The sequence below is a fragment of the Rhynchophorus ferrugineus genome, unplaced genomic scaffold, assembly GCF_030347505.1.
Source record: "Rhynchophorus ferrugineus isolate W39M unplaced genomic scaffold, kcgeb_rfMv2 rfM6, whole genome shotgun sequence".
NCBI lineage: Eukaryota > Metazoa > Arthropoda > Insecta > Coleoptera > Curculionidae > Rhynchophorus > Rhynchophorus ferrugineus.
Window position 1 is genome coordinate 41,907,086 of NW_027472585.1, and position 20,888 is coordinate 41,927,973.

Below are 20,888 nucleotides of genomic sequence, written 5' to 3' on the forward strand. Positions count from 1 at the left end.
CTCATTAAAATAAATGGAATTAACTGTCCTTACTTCTTTAATTATTTGATTTTCGTAGCGGTTGCATGTATTTTGATCATTTTTTCATTTTAAAAGTACGTGTTTAGAGAAAAAATGTTTTGAAAAAAAAACACAATATATATCACTCCAAACATTTTCTATAACTGTTTACATATTTCCGGTTGTTATTTCTTTAGTTATTTAGGTTATTTATTTAAATTGTTCGGTTATATATTCTTCAATGTTAATTCAAAGCCATAGACTTCAAATTAATACTTTTTCCAGTATATACCACAAATATGATACAGCAAACAATTCTGTTAAAACTAGTGTTGGGAACAATCGACTGAAATCGACTATCGACTATTCAGTATTACTTTTTACTATCGACAATATCAGTCACTATTTTTGGTTCGACTGATTTTACTAGTAACTGTTTTCAGTCGACTGTTTTCAGTTGCTATTTTCGGTCCGACTGATTTTATTACTAAGTACTATCGACTGTTTCAGTCGTTTTTTTTAGTTACTATTTTCGGTTCTACTAGTTCATTCGACTGATTTTTAACGTTCTGGCCTTGTCGTCCTAGCCGCGACCTTGAAAGTAATGCGCCGAATTTATGCTTATATAGATTTATATGTAATATATGTTGTTTTATGTTTTTTAGATGTTTGCTTGTGAATTACTATATATTGTAAATTAATATAGCAGCATTTTGGAACGCTAGTTTTCGAGGGAAAAAAAATTAAATTGTAAATGATAAATAGTAAGATACTTTTGACTGGCATAAAAGGTAATACTTTGGACTGGTATAATAGGTGATACTTTTTTGATAAACTTTCGCGATTTTTGTCCAAGCGTCTTGTTTGTCGAAACTTTTTCCCTAAAATCTTGAAAACTAAAATTAGGTTCCAAGGGTTTAAGAAATGGCATAGATCCAAAAGATTTGAAGATTTTTTTACAGTGGCAGTTCTTGAATTTCTTTTAAAAATATTAACCGTAAAGAGGTGAATATAGTATCTTAAATATTTGTAATAAATACTTTTTCTGGTAGGAAAACTCTAACTTTAATATTCAACAATTTATTTTGTTGGGTATTAAGAAGAGAACCACAGTTTTTATTTGTTAACGAATGGACTATCTTAACAGAATGTGTTCAACTTTTAAAGCCCATTGAAATAATGACCACCGAGTTATCTGGTGAAAGATATCCCAATGATATCTTTAATTATACGGTTAATAAGAGGACTGCAACATTCCATCAAATTCAAGATTTTAACAAGTGAATGGGGAAAAAATGACAAAATTGTCTATTAGATGTCATCAATAACATACTGGCAAAAAGTTATCACAAAGAAATACAAATAGAGTTCCACAACTCGAAATTCAAGACAAAACTACTGACCAAGAATTTATTGACATCTGGAGATATGTTGATAAAAAATGGCTAGAATGAAAGAAGTAATTACTCCAAGTACTGCAGCAAGTTTACAGTATTCAGAAATTCCATTTATTGGGCGTTTAGAATACCCATTGGATTTTTGTCAAACCCATAAAATGAAACTACCTGAACTATATCAGTTACATGTAAAATATTCCTCTATATTCGCAACATCTGTTCCATGGGAACGAGTTTTTTCAAAATCTGATCAAATAATTAACTATCAAAGAAATCGCCTCACGGGAGAACAGCTGAACATGATAATATTCACAGTAATTTAAAAATATTTCCGTTCAAAAATAAATAAAACTTACTTAAAACCAACCACAAGTTTACAACAAAATTCTGGGAATAGATTTGTTACTACAACGCTATATGATGAAATATAGCTATCAATGAGATCACACACACTAGAATACCTAATGAGTAAATATTAACTCTGTTTGGGAATACCCTAATGCATATAAACAAATAGCGGAGGGCTAAACCCTAATATTTCTAGAAGTAAATTGTGTGAAAGGGTCACACAAAAAAGAGGAAAGGTTTGGTAATTACGTCAGGTATTAAAATAAAAGCCAAGCCGAGAGGTAGTTTTGGGTAATCCCAAACTTGATATCATAAATATTTTTTACCTGTCCGTTTGTTCATTGGTAGAGGTAATTTGCTTGCTTCTTATAGCTATAATATTAGAGAGAAAAGTTATAGTATTACTTTGATCAGCCATTTTTATTAGTGAAAATGAAAAGTCTATACTTACAATACCAACAATTGTTAAACTATTTAATGTAATCGATGGTTTTACATAAGGCGTGAGCTGAAAAGCGCTGGGCTTAACACACAGATGACGCTAATTTTATTACATTTGCCGCTTTTCCAGTTAGTACCAACCGTCAAGAGAAAGCTGTTAAAATTTCATGATATTCTAGTCATAAGTTTGCGAGTTATTGTGCTAAGAGTGACGCTACATTTGTTACTTTCAAAACGATGGATCAAATTTTGGGTCTTAATTTTACACTGCTTCGTGATTGGGAAAAAAACCATTCAAGCGAAGCAATGGCTTGAAAAGTGTTATAAGGACTGCGCTCCATCAGAAACAACAATAAAATATTGGTTTTCTGGCTTCAAAAGTGGCCGTAGTGACAAGATCGTATGATGCGGAACGTAGTGGACGTCCAGATGAGGTGGTAACACCAGGAAACATAAAAAAATCCACAAAATTGTTTTGAATTATCGAAAATCGAAGTTGCCCGAGTTAGCTAGCATCGTAAGTATATCAGAATAACGTGTTGATTTTATAATGCACTAGGATTTCATTATGAGAAAACTCTGTTCAAAGTGGGTTTGCTCACTGTTGATAATGAGATGATTCTGAGCAGTGTTTGGCCCTGTTTAAACGTAAGAAACTGGAATTTTTGCGTCGATATGTGGCAACGGATGAAATATGGATCCATCACTTCACACCGAGTGAACAGTAACTGGTGACAGGTCTATATTGAGGCAAAAGACAAATCGTTCTACAAAAGTGGTATTGATATTAAGTGAATGATTATTTGGCTCTTGGTGAGGTTTACGTTAATGAATGAAGCCAGTTCTGAACAAAATAAAATCGCGTTTTCTTTGTTACGCCTGCGACTTTTCAGGCCATGTGTTATCTCTACATGAATTTTTCTTATTTTTTTGTTAATTCGGATGCTGTTTGTTCATATCTCAATTTTCGGTTTTGATTTCAACGATTCTAAAAATGATGATTTTAATGTGACATGACAAGGAACGGTCTAGAACACCAAAAAAGTTTGATAGTGAATTTCAAGACCGAAAACCCAGCTCAAACCCTCAATTAACATTCGGGAAGGTCAGCAGCTGATGAATTAACTGTTTCTAAACTATAAAAAAAGATCGAAAATAAGGGAAAATATGCATTTCAGTATCATTCCATTGATTTTTAGACAAAAAGAAGAGTTTTCTATGTTGTATTATGATTGGCAATGAAAATTTGATCTATTACATCAATGATAATACAAGAAGCTACAAGTATCAAAATGCGAATACAGGTTTAAACGTTTTAAAAGTGGCCATTTTGAATTAGAGGATGTGAAGGCATTGCTCGATGAAACTGTCAATGGGGATCGCTATCAACTGTAATTGATGCGTTTCGGTCCAACACTACGCGAAAAAACGACCAGAATACGGGCAAAGACACAACAATGGTATTCTTGAGCATGACAACGCTCGACCATATGTTCCAAAACTGATGAACACATGCTTGGAAGTATTAAAATGCCGAAAACTGGGTGGACTCCAGGATAACCTCAAAAGATACACCGCTTTTCTGAGATATAATCTGTATCTGTATAATCTGAGATATAAAGTTCTCTTTTAGATGTGGTATTGACAAATATCACTGCCATATCCGGATGATTACCGGTCTTTTCGTTAGACCCAATCAAGATTTCGGACACAATCATCAAATTATATAACGCAAAACCGATTCGTTACATAAAGGCAGAGACGCGTCGAGAGATAAACCTGCTCCGAGTGCCATAAGATGCAGGTACCACCCAAACCGATCGCGGCCTTTGCACCGCAGCAGCGGCAGCGGTCGCAGCATCACTCTCTCCGCTGCCCCTCCGTCGCCTCGCGGTACCACCGGTACGCGTTGAAGCCGACCAGTCGAGCGGTGCTGCCGTCGTGAGTACTGAGTACCGTCGCGAAAGCCTTACTCCGATCGCTCCAATAGAAGTTAGATTTAAAAAAAAAGCGACGTTATTTTAAGGGAAATAGTGCAGTAGTTCTCTAGTGTACGGTTCTAGTGGTTTTGGTGCAGTTTTCATGGTACTACTCTTTGGAATATATTGGATGTTTGTTCGCTGGTTTTCCACTGAGTTTATTTTTCAGCTAAAACAATGGCACTTATTATTCTGTGGTGTTTCCATTAATATATGCAATCAAAATTTCATTAGTGTTTCTTGAATGTATTCGTTTTATATTATGCAATGATCTATATATTAACTATTTATTAATTAAATTATTTTATAAAATTAACAACTATTAATATTTAGATTTAGAAATATACAACGTATTTTAATTAGACAATATATTTTTATTGGTACTGAAGAAGTCGAATTACGAATGAACAAGATGTCAATGACAGAAAGTTTTTTTTTTCTGTTGGGATTTGTGAAAAATTCTTCTGAACTCCGGGAGCAAGTTAGAAAACTTGCCCTAAATATATTCTATTGATAGAAATATGAGGTTATTGAATTTCAAAATTACGAGACAGTGTGGTTTCAATAGATGATGATTATTTGTTCTTATCTGATGATTTGGCTTGTTCTAGTGATTTTGGTGCAATTTGAATGGTACTACTCTTTGGAATATGTTGGATGTTTGTTCGCTGGTTTTCCACTGAGTTTATTTTTCAGCTAAAACAATGGCACTTATTCTTCTGTGGTGTTTCCATTAAAATATGCAATCAAAAATTTCATTAGTCTTTCTTGAATGTATTCGTTTTATATTATGATTTGATCTATATATTATAAGTTTAAGCTAACAACTATTTATTAATTAAATTAATTTATAAAATTAACAACTATTAATATTTAGAAATATACAACGTATTTTAATCAGACAATATATTTTTATTGGTACTGAAGGAGTCGAATTACGAATGAACAAGATATCAATGACAGAAAGTTTTTTTTCTGTTTGGATTTGTGAAAAATTCTTCTGAACTCCGGGAGCAAGATAGAAAACTTGCCCTAAATATTGATTTTCAAAATTACGAAACAGTGTGGTTTCAATAGATGATGATTATTTGTTCTTATCTGATGATTTGACCTGTTCTAGTGATTTTTGTGCAATTTGAATGGTACTACTCTTTGGAATATGTTGGATGTTCGTTCGCTGGTTTTACACTGAGTTTTTTTTTCAGCTAGAACAACGATACTTATTATTCTGTGGTGTTTTGTGTATTAAAATATGCAATCTATGGATTTTATCAAAAATGTTATTAATAGTTTTTAAATGTATTTGTTTCATATTATGAAACCCAGGAATTTAATAGTAACAGTCAGTTCTTGTATAAATTGTGAAATTCTACTTTTTAATTTAACATATTTATGCATTTTACACAACACCATAACTATTTCTGTTATTAATCGGCTTCGATGACATAAAAATAACCGTTCTTTCTCACCAAGGCACTGAAATGCCTGCTTCCAGTCGATGGCTTTAGTTTTCCTTTCAACTACACCATTTACTGTACTCTTCTAGAATACAAATCGGTGTAAATTTTTATGACTGTTAAGTATCAGGCGTCGTTACTTTATAACTGGTTTTATTGATGTAAGTGGGATTTCGTTGTTTTTTTTTCAGTCAGCTGTTCGGTCTTTCTCTCCAATAATATGCAAATATTTTAATCGAAGCGAGCGTAATGGTTTCTTCAACCCGGACCGACTTCATTTATAATAGTATTATGGCGTGATAGTGTTTGGAATTATGTTCTTTTGATAGATCTATTATATGATATTGCTTGATTTTTCTTTATCTATTATATTCCGGAATTAATTATTATCGTTTGTTCCTTTTGATATAACTTGATGGGAAAAGTTAAATTTGGTCCCAATAGTTTCCATTTCAGTAAATTTTAATCAGAAGAGGCTAAGTTTAGTGGATGCACTAAGTGCTTGATAAGTTGGAATTGCAATAGCAATTGCTCACTCACAATCTACAGGGTGTCCATCCGACAAGTAATATAAACACCTGTCATATACAATACTTAAGTACTAAAAAAGTAGTGTGCCGCCATTTCCTTTAAAAATGATACAACTATTTATGAAATAGATTTGCAGAGCGCTTGAATAGTTTACAACATAATGTTGTAGATAGAAATCCACACCTCACTTGTTTCACTAAAACTCCCAATAACTGACCCATAACATGAATTGTTCTGAGGTTTGACGATTTTGCTACCCAGGGAAGGTTTGATGACATTTTGATGCTTCTCGATTATCGTTTTGGAATGTGGCAGTGTTTGGCAGCAATACGCTGGTGATAGCAATTTCATCATTGAGGATGCCGATATATTAATTCGTAGTAATATGGCCAGTGATATGAATGAGAGGACCAGAGGAATACCACAACATTGCCACCCAAATCATAACCGAAGTTCCCCTATGCTTTACTATAAAAAGCAGGTAATAGGGAGTTTCTGGAGTTCTCCATACATAAACTCGTCAATTCGTAGAAAACAATATCGACGATCATACATCGGACCACATTCTTTCAATCATCAGGAGTCCAGATTTTATGGTCGTTACACCATTTCTTTCTCAGCTTTGGATTGGCTTGCATTTTAAAGGGTTTCGCAATACTATCTCGTCCATTAATTTTAGCTTCATGGAACTCCCGCCATACTATTTTTGTCGAAACAGTATTACTCAATTGAGTGTTGAATTCTCCTGCCACTTTTGCCGCTCTAGAATTATGTTGTCTAATCGCAATCCTCAAAAATTGCACTGTAAAATATAGAGTATTACACATTGCTTTTTTATATCACTTTCTCTGCTTCTCCTCCGTTTTTTACCGTTTCACTACAGATCTACGGATATAGATTTCCTGTTATATTGTAACAGCAGGATGTTTTTGTGATATTTAGTTTAATGATTAGCTAAATGTTATGGTTATGCCAATACGGTATGAATCTCAATTGTATTTTTTTTATATCGACTGTGTTGAATGCCAATTAACAGTTATATAACTGAACACAACCCGGTTGTAATTATGTTTATATGATAATTGATTTAATTTAATAAGTAAAATATGATTTCTGTTCCCTTGATCATTTTTGATGCCTGAATGATTGAATATTTTTTCTGTGTGGATTTGTTGACTGAAGCAGTTGTTCTTTTTTATAGTAATTAAAGTTTAATTTAACGCAACTCAACCACAATAAATCTTGAAGAAACTGTTATATGATCCACGTCCAGCTTCTTTAAAAGCATCAATCCATAGCTGGGATTGAGTGTACTTCTAAACCAAATCACAGCTGTTAGTTCCATAAGACTTATATTGCTCGTTAAATCTCAGACAATGTTAGTCTTCTAGCCAAAAAGGTCGATTTTGTTGTGTCAGAAGTCTCTGGATTTGTTCCTTACTAATTCTCCCATTTTTTAAACATTTATTTATTACATTTTTACTAGTTGTTGCCAACCAACCTACAATTTGTGCAATTGTACAATATCTTAAATTTAGGTATATATATATATATATATATATATATATATATATATATATATATATATATATATATATATATATATATACAGGAGGACACATACCTTAGTCTCTGATGTAATAATGTTTGTGTATTAATACTGCTGTTTGTCTATAACTACACCTCACTACACTATACTACATAAGATTAAATCGTTTGATTCTTTTGTGTCTGTGTTCTGTGATGAGAATGGAGCCTGTCCTGACATCTTCTTTCAATTCTCTTAATCTCCTGAGTGACAGTCGGTATCTGAAGGAATTGGTGTAAGTAACCAGTCCTGTACTCAGGCTGCACCTACAATACTTCTCAGGACTTTATTCTGGAGCACTTGTATTATATTTATATTACTTTATTGTTTTATATATTAACATCCTCATAATTGTATTCCATATAGGCTTCGATATTTGCTTGTATAATAGGAATTTATTATGTACTAATAATTGTACTAATTTTGCTATATTTTAAGTTGTAGCATATTAATCGAATGACTTGATAATTAGTAATAGTAATTAATACGAGAATTGATTTAAATGAAGATAGCTAAATCTGAAGGCAAAGACAGTAATAAATAAAATATAATGTTGTTTCTTTCATTATTTCTTTTGCCAATATATTTTGTCATCTTTGTTCTTATAAATGTGTTTTTTAATTTATATTTATATATCTTATTCCTGCATTTAACATTTATGTGCTGATCAAGTAATTGGTTATGGTTTGCTCCTGTACCTTTTTTAAAATTATTAGCAGTTCTTTTTATCAGTTTAGTTTTGATGGTATTAATATTCAAGGGCAAGTTCCCTAAGATTACAAGAAATGTGTGACTCAAACTGCTGTTGATTCAACAGGTACCTTAAGATGTTTGGTGACAGGTATTTATGACGTCACCGTAGCCCGGTTGAGTGTTATGATTGGCGATATGCGAAATATACTGTTACGTCTGTTCTGTGAGGTTATTTTACACATACAAAAGTAAACATAACAAGTAATTGTTCTATTTTTTTGTGAGTGGAATCATAAATATTACAAATAACCATGAAAAATATTTTGCCGTACCTGTTTTACTAGATCAATCACCAAACTCAGCTGGTAATCGTTTTCAAATGTTGCTAAAATATTTCTAGGTCTGCAAAATTTATATTTGTCATATGGTAGACGATAGACACCTTTGACACAAACAGTTGGGCAGTTTCGACATGCAATAGTCAATAATAGCAATTTTTGGTGTGGTATTATTGTTAGTTCTTGTGGTGAATCCCTTGCGTATTGTCGTCTTGGTGTGTGGTCAGTTTGACATTTATTTAGGACATTTCCGCAACTGCAACGATGTAGGATTCTTTGAAACACTCTTAGTGATTACTATTGTTAAAAAGAGTATTAATATATTTTAGTACTTACATCTTCTATTAAATGTGCTTAGTAGAATTTTAATTTACAAATTAATTTATTGCTGTTCTGTTGCATTTACATTAATACACAAGCAAGGCAAGAATTAATACATCAGTATTTATTTCTCAAAATAAAATTAAATTAAACTACCTAAGCTAAAGTTAAGAATACACTTACACTAAACAAGCTCGTGTGGTTTGGTTCGTTTCAATATTCTGATTCTCTGATTTTCTGCGTGTTGTTCAGTAGCTGTACTGCTTCCCTATTGGTGGTTGGATTTAATAACCTTATTTTATTTTTGATTATCTATTTGATTTCGAGGTTATCGTGCAGCTCTTCGTTGGTTACGTGTTGATAATCATTCGTAACAAATCGTAGAACTTTGTTTTGCCTGCTTTGTATTACTTAGGTTATTACACTCCATAGGTCCAAATTGGCCTTATGATTGACTGATAAACAAATCTCTTTGATTTTAGGTCAAGATGAGAGTGTCTTCCGACTAACGAATACATTTCCTTGACTTAGAGTCTAATCTGCTCTGCTTTTTGTGCATCGTGATGTTTCCAGTTTAACCTACCATCGGGATATATTCTTCTTATAGATTCTGCTTGAGGTATCGGGCATCCGTCAAGTGATATTAGGTTTTTGTCATTTCGCCGCAGCGCAAAATTAATACGGACGCATTTGGAGCGTTCAAGCTGTATTTTCCAGTCTCTAGTCCATTTGTAGATTTTGTTGACCGCTATTGTAGTTTTTCTACAGCATTAGACAGAGATATATGTTTTGTCATGATAATTTTTTGTGTTGTTGGGATATCAGCAGTGTAAGAATATATACACATTATTTTATATTAGGATACTTGTTTATCTGTCATCATCATTGTGCTAAATTATACTGTTCTTAAATGTTCTTCAAAGGGATGATCTCCTTGCATGAACTTTTCGATGAAATACTCTCAATAGTTATTGTTTTTGTTGAAGCTAAATTATGAACTCCGAGAACCTCAATTTAGTTTGGATTTTACACCTAACAAATTGTGATCACCTAATAACACTTGCATGTCATCAATAAATTACTTTGAAAACAATATTCGACTGGTTAATGAAGCGGAAATATTTTCTCAAAATTTACTTCAAATACCTATAAAACGATCATTGACATTTTAATATAAATAATTGGCGAATCCCGAAATATAAAAGACTACTCTCATCCGTTCAGATAAATCTTACTTATAAATACTTCGAAATCTGTCAATAATAATCTTTTGTTAACGTGGCAAACGTTCTCGATAACTGTGCTTAAATACCGATCAAGAATTCTGTATCTATTGAAACATAATCGACACTATAGTTTAAAACTCCGAATAAATAAACTGGTTTCCAGTTTGTTGTGGATTATTTTTAATTGAATACGCATAATGAAAATAGTAATTTACATGTAACTGGTTTTTTCTTTAATTCATTATAATTGGTGACGCTGCGAGAGAAAAAAAACCTTAATGATATTTGCGTCGTAACCTTGGCTCGCTATGATTGGTTTTCAATGATACATAGTTTGTCATGCGTTAACTTGATAAATGTTTTGTATAATATCTAAGGATGATACTTGCTTTTTTCTTTATTTATATTGTGTTACTTTGAATATTGTAACTTAATAGATTTGTTGGAATTGTCTTTTTTTAAATAAATTAGTACCATTAAAGTTTAAAATCAACCAAAACCATGTATGTGTCAAATTTAATTATCTCTTTCGTTTTCTGAAAAGACATATCTGCTTGTCGTTATTCACGCCACTAGATATTGTCATTGTATTGACTAACATTGGTTAGAGTATATTCTCTCACTATTTTTTTTTTATTTTGCTTCACACTATGTGTGCAACTTGATATTTTGAAGTTGTTGAAGTTTCAGAGTATTAATTGAATTATCAACAAATTCATAATATTATTAGGCTGTATAGCAATATTATATTTTGTGGTAATATAATTCAGAAGTTTTTGAATCTGTATTTTAGATATTTTAGACAAAAAGTCACCAAAAGTTTAATGAACACTATTTTTCGTCATTTTCGGTCACAGAAATGTCTTTACGGTTTAAGGCTTTGTAATGTGCATTGGAATTTGCATTGATGTTCATTTTAAATTCAATGCACGCTGCTGAATTTAACATTGACACTGAATATATATGCGACCATGTTTTTATACCCAATATTTTTGTATATATCAGGATGTTTCTCATGATTTAGTCTTTTCGTATTTATTTATATCGTACAGAGTCTTGCGTTAACCCAGTTGAATATAAATTGGTCCATAGATATCAAGAATTATTTGATTCTTATTTTAACTATTAGATATTTACAAGTATTCTGATATTTTTTTCTATAAAAAAATATATAATTAAAGAAAATGGTACAGCGTATATTAGGATTCCATAATTTTTCCAATAACTCTCCCATGGCGGTACTTTAAATAACATATTGATGGTCTTTTTTGCAACTATACGTTTTTTTTATTTGTTCAATTGACGCCGGTGAAGATTCCCAGCAATAGTTTCATCCCCAGTTACGACACGCCACAGAAAACTCTTCAATTTGCTGCTTGGCAAGCATTGAAATCGAGATATTAACCATTCAATTCGTATGCTAGACATTTCCCTTTTTTTGGACCTTTTCCATCGCATATAAATATTTGGAAAGTGTTGATTTATCAGCTGCTACAATGTCTGAAGGTATCCTGAGAGTTTGATCTGGTTTTTGGTCCAATAAGTCTTGCAATTCATTGTCTTCGGACTTTGCTGATTCTCCAGCTGTTCTTTATCATTAACATCTACATCACCACTTTCAAATCGTCGATACCAAAACCGATTATTGAGATATGATGGAATGGCATCACCGTAACTTTCAAGAAGTGTTTGATGACGGACTTAGATTTCTTAGATCAAATAAGCGTTTCATGATTAGCATCCCTATACACTGAATAACTAAATGACTCAATAATACTAAATGGAAAACTGTTATTTTATCTAAAATAATGTGAATTTAGCAGTTAGGTTAGCTTATGTACATTAATTTCAGATGTACCGAAAAGTCATTACCGGTTTTTTAAAAAAACATAGATTTAAAAAAAATTGAAAAATATATTTATTCACAGTAATGGTCATTTGATTCTATACATCTTGCCCATCTCTCAATTATAAATATCAGTCAATTTATAGGTATCATCCCAAAAAACTGTTTTTCCTTTGAGCAAAACCATTTATCGCGCCATTTTCTAACTTCTTCGAAATTGGCAATGTGCTGCTCTGAAAGGCAAGGTCTGGAAAGTAAGGCGGGTGTGATAATGTGTGTTTATCGTGTCTTCGGCACTGCTAACTGTTTCATCAGGTCACTTTGGCCCCACCAAACACAGATAATTGTCTTACTACTAAAACGATTTGGCCTCGGAGTCGATCGGGCGGCTTCGTTAGGTGATAACCATGATTTTTTTGCTCTTAGGGTTTTCAAAACAAATACACTTTTCATCACCTGTCACTATTCGATACTGAAATCACTATTCGACTTCCGATAATATAGGGGAAGCAGAATTTCACAGACAATTTTTCGATTTTCCATTTGCCTGTCATTCAGTTAATGTGGCACACATCTTCCCATTTCTTGTAATTGGTCGATAATCACTTCTTGGTCCACCTGTTATGCTTTTGACAATTATTTTAAAGTTTGGTTTGGGTCTTCATCTCCTTTCGTCAGTCTTCAAGACAAAAGAGTGTTATTCTTCGGCATGAAGACGTTCGATCACATGTTGCAAAATCGACGAAAATATATTTGATTACATTAAAAAGGGAGGTGATACCCCACCTACCTTATTCTCCAGACTTTGCTCCTTCTGATTACTACTTGTTCCGACATATGGGACAATTTTTACGAAAATAATATAAATTATTTTGAAGTGGAATCCGTAAATGATCTGAAAGACGGTAAGGTGTAGCGCCTATCGATGGGCAATACCTTGAATAAAATATATTGTACCGCTTTTTCACAATAAAGCTTCAAGTTAAAAGAAAATCCTTTTAAACTAATTTATGAGCCTACACCTAACATACAAGAACCTAATTTAACTAAAACTACATTAAATAATATTTCAGTTACAAGAAAACATAACAATAGGTAATTCCTGACCGGCGTCGGTTCTTTATTATTGCACAACATTTTAAAACCACAATTCCAATAACAATTAAACTTTATCCAATACACTATCACTTTTATGTTATCTTAATATTATTCAGTTTTCATTTCGCGGCCTGCTAATGTATCTTACATATTTAATTAGTGTCGGTATACCGCAATGTGATTGTTTTTACAATGAACAATGATTATTTTGAAAGCATACTTGAGTTAATTGTTCGAACAGCACACAAAGAAGAATTAACTAATACAGGTTTACCAGCCAGCGAAAACGCGATACAATTATTTTATATTTTGATAGCTAACCTCATTCAATCTTCACCGCTAATGAATTTACTTTTAAAAAGTTATTGTTGGACGAGATGAGGAACAATTCAAACAGTCGGCCATGTAGGCCATCTCACCGGCAGTTAAATAAATTATATAACAGTTTAAAGTTGTTTTACACAAAGTATGGCGGCTTTTAAACAATTCAATCTGCCTTTCATCGGTGTTTATTACGTAAAATAAGACAAGTTTGCGTATAGTTGCGAACAGTTTGAAAATAACGTTTTATAAGGAAAATGTGTTTTGGAACGCGCTGTTCACTGTTTGCTATGAAACTGATTAGAAGTTGCGGTAATCAGGGGTAGGTAAATACGAAATACGATTAAGCTGAAATAGGAATGAGGAAAGTTGTTTTTGTATTATTTACTTGTGGAAGTTGTGTGGATTTAGATGGAGAAGTTTTAGTGGGCGTAGGGATTCTTATAAGCGACTATATATTTCATTGCATTAATTTTCATTGGTCAGAACAAGTGGTTGTGTGATGAAATAACATCTGAAAAATACAAGAGTAGGTTGAGCAGAACTACCAGTTGATTGTTTGCAAATATTTTTAATCGAGTTTGGTCATTTTGACTATCTATTGTAGTCGATAGTTGTCAGTAGTTCGGGTTTAATTTGGGTTCAGCAATTTATAGTAAATCATGTACTTTTCATATAGTTCAATATGTTATTAATATAATTTTAAGTGGAGGTTTCAGAAATCTTTTTCTTTAAGATATTAAATATAACATGTAAGTCATATTCCCTTTATTTTACATTAATGAAACATTTTACATTTGTGTAACAGTTAATATTAAAATACATATAGGATTGCCATTTGAAATTCTGGTGACTCATCCACGAAAACAAACTATACTTAACTATGAATCCACATATGTACTTTATGTTTGCTCTTTTTCATGCTTTACTGACTGAAGCTGAAGGTGCAGATTCGTCTGTTTCAAAAGAATTTGTGGGAAAACATATAGTATAATTTTCATGTTATGTATTTCACTTCAGTTATGTTTTTGGTTACTATCAAGCATAACAAAAGACGTATTATTTTAACGTATTTTGACGTATATTAATTAGGAATATAAACTTGGTTAAACAATGCTCTTCCACATTTGGATCTATAATCATCTAGTAAAGACTCCAATTTTCTTTCTTGGTTATTATTAATGAGATTTTTATGTTTTTATTTAGTTGTTGATAGGGCAAATTCCAATAATTTAGATAATTCTTTTAATGTTTGAGACTATCCATCGAAGAATTCCCCTGGTACTTCATCGTTAAACTTTTTAGATTATCATGACATTATTGGCAACAATAATATTTATATGATAAAATAAGCATTCTATCTACTCTTTAACCAAATAAAACTTTACTTGATAATTTGGCTGCTTGTGTCTATTTTGACTAGAAGTAATTTTCTAAATCTTCATTTTCTACGTACTTTTGAACTCTTGAATGTATATGTATATGTATGCCTCTTATTACATTCAAAAATTGTTAAAATTTTAAAAAATCGTTAATAATTGAAGTAACTAAAAACAATATAAACATATTGTGTATAACACATATCCAAGATGTTTTATTAGTGATCTTTAATTTAAAATATGCCCATGTAGTTCTTTCTATTCTATTTATTTGTTGATGTATTCTACGAATTCTAAGAGCTAATTTGAAACAAAATTTCGTATGTTGAATCAATAGCAAGATCAGATTGAGATGAGTGGGAAGCAAGTACATGAACAGACATTATATATGTATTAAAAATATCCTCTCTGTGTAACTAAATGGGTACAAACCTCTTACAATATATTATGACCACAGACAAGCTCATGTTGATTCTTTAGACTTCAATTATTCACAAAAATGTTTGTTAAAGGCCACAGGGGATTGTCTTTTAAATGGTTCTGAATTAATTTTATTTTCTACAGTTTAAGGTTTGTTTTATTTTTATTAATGTAATATCTCTACCTCAACATGTTTTTTGTTGTGTATGTATTTGTTCATCCCCATATATGGAATGTTAATAACTTGACGTAATAAATCTCAGTTAAGGTAAAAGTAATTTCATTTTTAATTAAATTCTTTTATAATACTAACCTATATTATCATCATAAAAGCCATAACATACGTATATAAATTTAATTGCTTATTTATACCGTATATTATTTATTATTACAAATCAAATCAGCTTTATGAGCTTTTTAACGTCTGTACAAAATGGTAAACAACTAAATAGATAGGTATTTAGATATAGATATATAAATAATATAAATATAAATACGAAATTATACAGTATAGGCTCAAATGTAATTATATAGATTTGCATATAACTAGTTGTATAAAGCAAGTATCGTTACTTAAGAGTACAAATATAAGGCATTCTAACATATGTTTCAAATGGAAAGCCTATTGGTTTAAACCTGACTAAAATTGTTAGGGCTTCGTGATCGGTATTTTAATATTTTCAAGTAATTTTTTGTTCTGTTCATGCATCCTTTTACCAACAAAATCAAGGTCGGGTCCTTATTAAGAAAGAAGTTATTTTATGTTACATATTAAGACATATATGTTGCTTATAAATATTGAACGTATTTTTATAATAAATTAACCTTTATACTACTTTACCCTAACATAGTAATTGATTAATGAACTTCTTAATAAGTTTAGAAGTGTTTTTTTAATCATATGCTACATAAAATTTAACACGTTATTTTGATACTGAAATATTATTACAGTTAAAACATTTAATTTTATTATTGACATATTCAAACGTGTTGGTGGCGCCTATATATGATATATTTTTAAAACTATTGCTGTGATATAAATTAATTTTGTCTAACACTAATTGAGTCTCCAAATAACATAGCATCGTAATTGGGCTTCTACTAGCTTCCAGAATAAATTGAACATTATTAGTATATTGTTTATTTTTGAAATATAAGATATTACAGTGAGGGAAAAGAGGCATTATTGTACTGGGCAAAAGTGAGAGGGCACAAAAACAAGAACAGCACTGTTCGTAATTTTTTATAAAATTATTTCAAAAAAGTTTTTGATTAATTTAACAAATATAACCAATAAGTAACTCAGAGATTGAATAACACATGTAATGGTAAAGTAAATACAGTGCACTGTGAAATAAGACCTGTTGGAGGTGGATTTTGCAATGGCGGCCTAAAAAAAATGACAAACAGAAACTGGAACCAACTTTGGTACCAAGAGATTGGTGACAAATGGTTCATTAAGTTTGGGTCGTTTTGGAAACGTACATTAGTCATAATTTTCCACCATTGAATCGTTATAATTGCAACAACTGAAATGGAGAGGCAAAACATAGGCAATGTGCAGCAAAATTGGATTAGTAAATGGACTATTGTTAGGCAAGGTTCTGCCATCATTTTGCTATTAAAGTTGAACAAGATGATGCCTATTTGGACTTGGGGAAAATACAAGTATTTAATGAAAATGTTGTATTTAATGAAATCACTGAAAAATGGCGTATAAAAATGAATCCTAATAATAATGATTTCACCATCCGTATCAAGTACCATCCGGTATATATGAATCAACAAATCAGTCAAATATTTTGGCATGACCCTTGATGTTAAACTCAAGTGGAGGCCATACTTTGGGAAAAATTATGAAAAACTCAAGCATTTTCTGGTTATTGCGTAAATATTCAGCTCGGTCAGTATATATTAATCTTTTACTTTATTAACAAGATTTAAACTTCTGTGGACTTATGGCGTTCAACTCTGGGGTTGTACGAGCCAAAGCCATAAAAATATCGTATAAAGATTCCAAACAAAGGTACTGCGAGTTGTTGTTGATGCTCCATTCGTAATGTAAGGACCTGAAGTTGGAAGCTGGCGATAATGCTACCAGGGACTATGCCCAAAGACATGATGGAAGCTCCATGAGTATATCAATGCTCCTAGATAATGATGGCTTAGTCAGAATATTAAAAGGGGTGTACCCATTTGATCCAGTTTAGTTATAAGTAAATTTCATTTATTCGCACATTATGAACAGTGACATATATATGTTAAGCCCACAATGTCTCACGGTGAAAAAGTATTTTGTAATTTTAAAACCGTATTATATTGGGATTAAAACAAATAACTTATGTGTTAATTTAGCAGATTACTATAATAAATAATAAGAACAAAAAACGTATGATAATTATCAATTTTATTCATCGTTAACGCACTGAAACTACTCAAATAACGTCATAATTACGATTTTATTTGTTTTAATTCGACTTTTACGTGATTATATTACGAAAATATTCAAATTATGTTAGGATTATCGGTTGTTTTGATGTTGTTAAATGGACCGTTTTTATAACGGCCTTCGTTTCAGCTACAGAATCGATCGGTGTTGACCAGAACGACGGCACCGATGGCATCCGTCGCGATATTTCCATAATTCGAAGCTCGGAGTCGTGGTCGTCGCCATGCCGTTCGAAAATTAAAACTTAACGGTAACTGATATACCTCAAAGTTAGTAAACCAGTAAAACTTGGTACCGGCTGTTGCGGGCTACGGTTCTCTTTCGCTCTGTCTTGTTCGTTCTCTCTCTCTCTCTCGCGATTGTAATTTTTAATTTAACGATTACAGTTAGAGGCTGTGCGCACCGCCTGGTCATCAGGGCCTGTTCACGTCTTAATATCTCGCGAGAGAGCCACAGCAGCAGTTTTGACTCCAATGGGGCCAATACTAAAACTATGAATTTACTTTAAAAACTGTTTTATTCAAGGGAAGACTTGTTGAATGGTGACCCTGAGGATCTTTGTCTATTAGAAAACAGATCAAACCCATCTCACTTGTTCCCCATTCAGGTGGTGTTGCAACACATGACTCTTGACTCATGATACTGCAATGGTACTGTTTCTATACATTGGAATGGACAATGCTCCTTCTATCGAATGATTTACCAAGTTTTGGTGACTCCTGATTTCGATACTCTACGACTAAAAAATCAAGTTACTACAATCCGCTTTTGGTCGCCCTTCACCGTGAAATGCAAGCTTCAGACAGATCTCAGTGTACCATGTTAATTCACCAACATTTCAAATTTCACTAACAAAATAATCAAGCACAGACCAGTATATACAAATCAACAAGTTGTCTCGTATGGAAATACAGCTATATATCTTGGCAACAGAAGACGCTTGCACATGGTGTTGGTGACTCCAGATCCCACTTACTTTCATTAAATAGTATATTAACTTTTTTTTATCTTTAGTTCTTGTTTCCTCAGTTACTGTGTTTCCTTGTCAAGTATTTTTGGCATCACTGGATTTCTCTTTAGTTTATTCTGTGATTACTTGTGTATATTTTTATTGATAAAATCAGATTTAATCACTGCAGTCTCCTTAATGCGTTTGTCATATCTGCACATCAGTTATGATTCATTCTCTCTTCATACATTCTAATCAAATGCATATACGTATTATGAACAATTAAATAAATATCTATACATACAAATATAATTTTCTACAGTTATCCTAAATTAACTTTATAACTCGATTTTAACTCTCATCGCACTGTCTTGGTTATTGTTATCATTGTGTTATAAGTCTACATCCCGAAAGTTTCATTAAATCATTGTGGCTTTCAGAGTCACTATTCAAGTCAATAACCAAACTGTTAATATTCTAATCTAATTTATCTATATATCTGAATATAAATCTAATTTAACACTTGTTGATGATTCCACTATTTGTAATTTTTTCTCTGTGTGTCTAATTGAATTTGAATGCTTCTTTACACATATCTAAACAGTTCTTGCTTGTATATTTCTGTATATTCTTTTAGACCTGCATGTTTATTGTAGTAATGTTTGCCATACCTCCCTATTAATTCGATTGGATTGAATGTCCAGTGATAGATAGAAAACAATATTCTGTGATCATATTTTTCAGCCATCTGATCTGCTGTGTATCTATTGTATCTTGTCACAGTGGAAGAAAATGAATTTTTATTATTAAATTCGAGTTATTTTCTTTTAGTTGCATAGAGTAAACTAGCTAGCTGTCTGTAGCGAATTTAGGAATCGTCATTTCGATCTATCATGTTTTTTTGTAGTCAATTTACGAGGAATCGAAACATCGAGCTTGTTTTTGTAGCCAGTTTAGTGGACTAAATGTTTCAAAATTATTTCTTGATCTTTGATTATATTTCTTTCATAATAATATAGCAGAATATAACTCAATTTTTCTGTTTTCTTTGTTTTCAACCACTATTACTGCATCAATTCCAATGTTCATCTGATCAAATTAACATTAAAAGTGTCACCTTTCCAGTGAGCGTTACTTGGCGCCATATGTCTAAAAAAAGCGCTACGAAATATTTCCAAATTAATACATTTCGTTAACATTATACAACATCTTAATACATTTGTTTTATTTTGTAGAAATGTATTTGTCACATTCTATTCTTATACTTTTTCAGACAGTTTCACTGTTTCAGACATATATTATCTTTGATTCTTCCAGAATGGCATCCACTACTATTTTCCACAATAAAATTATTTTTCTCTTCAGTCATTCTTCTCAGCTGCAGAGGGTTTCTTTTCCTAACCCTATTTCTTGAAAATTGGAATAACTAATTTATATTAGAATTATAATTTTCTTGTGCCATTTTTGGTACAATTCTCTTGTGCTATTTTTTAATGTGTCATTTCAAATGTGATGATACTTTATTCTTAGACATACTAGTGGTAGATAACTAATATTCATTGCGTGTTTTTTTAAATATATATGTGTCTCTCTACGATTGATCCTTATTTATTTTGCTTTTTTCTCCGCTTATATTGTTCTAAATAGCGCTACTATTCCAGATTGATTATTAGTGAGCATTAAGAAATTAGAAATTAAACAAAAAAAACAACAAATCTAAAGGAAAACATTATAAATTCACCAAATTCTTTACATGGCATGCGCATGAGCGATATCAATGTACATTTTTATACCGGTCTCACATCGCTTATCTGATGGATTACCTCTCCTCTTCTCCTCGTTTTTACGCGCTAATTAATTTTTGGCCTTAGGTTAATTTCGCTACGGTTCAATCGCCGTTGATGAAACGACAGCGGCTACGGAAAAAAATTGTTATGAGAACTTTCGGTAGGATGCTGTTGCTATGATGAGCGTGCAACAGCTTATAAAGCGAACAGTCAATGGGAACCTGCCAGATAGAATATCGCCAACTTTTTTTGCGGATTTTTTTAAATTACTTTATTAATATTTGTATTCGAAATTGAGATACTATCTTTCTGGAATGTGG

General features: G+C 31.9%; 1 protein-coding gene across 7 annotated transcripts in view; it reads left to right on the forward strand.

The window, feature by feature from the left end:
• The first annotated feature begins 4,106 nt into the window (after positions 1 to 4,106).
• Positions 4,107 to 20,888, forward strand: part of DIP2 (disco-interacting protein 2) — a 437,652-nt gene continuing 420,870 nt past the window's right edge. For all 7 annotated transcript variants that reach the window (XM_076406731.1, XM_076406732.1, XM_076406733.1 and 4 more), the window contains exon 1: positions 4,107 to 4,271. The gene's annotated coding sequence lies outside the window, so the exon portion shown is untranslated. The remainder of the gene's footprint in view (positions 4,272 to 20,888) is intronic.